This window comes from Gopherus flavomarginatus, assembly GCF_025201925.1.
Source record: "Gopherus flavomarginatus isolate rGopFla2 chromosome 13 unlocalized genomic scaffold, rGopFla2.mat.asm SUPER_13_unloc_1, whole genome shotgun sequence".
Taxonomy (NCBI): Eukaryota; Metazoa; Chordata; order Testudines; family Testudinidae; genus Gopherus; species Gopherus flavomarginatus.
The window spans coordinates 2,609,726-2,612,786 of NW_026114609.1; the positions used below are offsets into that span (position 1 = coordinate 2,609,726).

General features: G+C 50.3%; 1 non-coding gene across 1 annotated transcript; it reads left to right on the forward strand.

The window, feature by feature from the left end:
* Window positions 1-1,487: 1,487 nt before the first annotated feature.
* On the forward strand, window positions 1,488-1,581 carry TRNAI-UAU (transfer RNA isoleucine (anticodon UAU)). Its single transcript has 2 exons — window positions 1,488-1,525; window positions 1,546-1,581. It is a non-coding gene; the product is annotated as a tRNA-Ile (tRNA).
* The last annotated feature ends 1,480 nt before the right edge of the window (window positions 1,582-3,061 follow it).

Consider the following 3,061-nt stretch of genomic DNA (forward strand, 5'->3'; position numbering starts at 1 on the left):
GAGATAACCATGCCTATGTGTGGCCAGCAGACAGCCACAAAGACACCCGGCCAGCCTGCTCCATGCCATGCCAAACCCCCACTGAAGGCCACCCACAGACCAGCATTCGTTCTGCAGCCAGCATCACAAGGTGGTTGGAAGGCAGGTGGGGCCTCTGACCGTTCCTACTCAAAGGGCTCCTTTTGGCGGTGGGGCTGGAGATATTTCCCCCAAGAGGCTCTTTCCCAGCTGCTGAGAAGCACAGAAGTACCCAGTGTTTGCTCTTGCGGTGAAAGGGGTTAATACGTTTAGGCAGCCTGGCTAGCTCAGCTGGCAGCACCTCTGGCTCTTACTCTGAAGGCTGAAATTACAATTCCCTGTCTAGGTAATTGGGGCTCCTCTTCAACAATACAACACACAATCTGCCTAAGCTCCCACCCAGTAACCTGGCTAAAGTAGCCCTGGCCACTGGGTGCCTCTAAGAGACGATATTTTCCCCACTCACAACCACTGAGTGTAGAAAAGAAACTTTAAGAAAAAGGAGGAAACTCACCTTGTAATAACACCACAATCAGGATTCATAACACAACACTATGAGCAAAACACCCACCCACAGTGCACTGGGCAGTGGCCTTTGCCTCGGGCTCTTAAATCCAGACACCAAAAGCTCTGTGGATGTGCCCCTCCCTTCAGTGCACCTCACCCACAGCTGCTGTCCTGGGTCAGTGAAAACCCACAGTTCACCTCTCACGTCCCAGGGGGAAAGCCCCTTTCTTCCTCCACCCTCCACTGTCTGGCCACATTGTCGGTCACTTGCCCTTCCCCTCTGTCACCGTTCTGCTGGCCCCTCTCTGCTCTGGGACATATTGTGGTCCCACCAGGAGTGGAACAGGCTCCCTAAAAGTAGTGACCACCAGAGCCTGAACAATAGCCCCACCCCGTCCACTCGAGGCCATGCCCCTGCACCGAGCCCTTCTCCCCAAGGCCCTGCTCCCATGCTGCCTCTTCCCCCCAAGACCCTACCTCCCGCTTACTGCTATCCGCCCGCTTCCGCCTCACTCGCCCTTACGGTCATTACAAAGTGGCATGGCAGAGCCTTCCCATTTTTAAAAGTCCTGGGGTGTTGTTCCCCCCTGTTCAAGCACTCGTGGGGCCCTGGACTTCACACAGCTCTCCCTGATTTCAGCTGTTAGTGAGGGAGCCTCACTGCTAGCACAGACTCAGCAGTTTCTTGCATGAGAGACACTGTCCCAAAACAGGACTAATGCTTAGAGCTGGTGATCAGTGATTTCAGATCTGTTGGTCTGCAGCAAGACTCTACAGTGAGTCTTAATCAGCTCTGTTATTACACAGGGACGAACAAAAGGGTCAAATGGTGCCTGGAAGCCTTAAGAAGAATCCACCCCACCAAGTACAACACTTGTCGCTACCTGCTCTCAACTCCACTGAGAATGTTTTGGGGTCACTCCTTGCCTTTATCAACCTAGGGAGAATAGCAATTAACAGGTGCTCCAGTGGCACAATTGGTTAGCGTGCAGTACTTATTGGGCAGTGCTGAGAGGAGCTATGCTGAGGTGGTGAGTTCAAACCTCACCTGGAGCACTGGTTTTCATTAACCAAATGGCATTGCCCCCTCATTTGGCCCTGTGGAATGTACAATTCCAGCCCAGGGGACACTGAGGCAGGGAAGAAGTTAAAAATGCCCCCTTCACTTATTAGCTCCTCTCCAGAGTGCAGGTCAGAATCTACAATTCTTTCTCCCCACCAGCCCCTGTGCCAGGATCCCTCCAGCAGAGCCTGGAGTCCTGCCCATGGCATCTGTACTATTGACAAACACTAAGTGACAGGGACAAAACACTCAAATCCCACCTGGTGCAGGGAGCCAGGTTTGCGCTTCAAATTCCGTCGTTCATACATTTCCAGGCCGGGGAATATCCCACAACAGCATTTAATGGGAAACTGCCTGCAGAACAGTTACACTGCACAGAGCTGCTATGGAGGAGGGGTGGGAATTGGTAACATTTTGAGGATTGTTTGGGAAATGAACCTTTTTTTTTTGTGAGGTTAATAACTATCTCTTCAACTTTATGGGTGTCACTTGCTTTTTGCATCTCCCTGTGAAAATACAACTGGCACGTGTGGCTTTCTACAGGGGGTCATGATGTTAAAGTTGGGGAATTCAGTCTCTGTACTTCTGGGGGAGTGTTGCTTTTTTAAACTGCCTCACTGCCAGGCACACCGGGCTGTTAGCTGCACCCACTGTCCTTGCCAGGGGCCCTTGCTGAACCCTGGGCGGCTGCACTGCCGTGCTGGGGTTACTCTGCAGGGGGAGAAGCTGCTGGGGAGCAATGTAGAGCAGGTGCAGGAAGGAGATGGGGTCACTATTCACATTCTGAACTGCACAATTTTCCAAATTTGGAATAGATTCATAGATTCATCCTCCAGCAAGTGACCCCGTGCCCCATGCTGCAGAGGAAGGCGAATGTCTGAGAACAATTCTAAGGGGAAGGTGAATGCAGAGCTATGACACTGGAGATGCCCAGACCTCCAATGGGGGCAGCGTGGAAATTAATAATGGGAAGATCATTTGCAAAATTAGTCGTCACTGACAAGATTTGTCTCTGTTCCTATTTCACGCTGTGGTGTTAGAGGAATCAGTACAGAGTTTTACTATATTAATTAAACACTTAATTTTATGTAACCAAGCCAAAAACTTAGTGTCACTTATTTTTTCTCTGTCCTAGCAAGAATGAATTGAATTTTGTGACTTTCTGGAAAGTGCAGCAAGATTAAATGTGGGGAATTCAGTCTCTGTGTTTGTGATCTGATGTTTTCCTCTCACAGGTCAGTTCCTGCATTGAAATACCAAGAGGAATCTAAGGGCTGGTGTACACTGGGCACTTAACTGGCAGAGTGACATCTCTCAGGGTGTGATCTCCCCCGCAACCCATAGAGTTAAGGTGACCTAAGCCCTGGTTAGATAGTGCTAAAGAAAAGAAAGAACTGTTCTGTCAACGTAGCTATTACAGGGATGGGAAAACCCCTCCAGTGACTGTCTGCTCCAGAGAGCTATAGCAGTGCC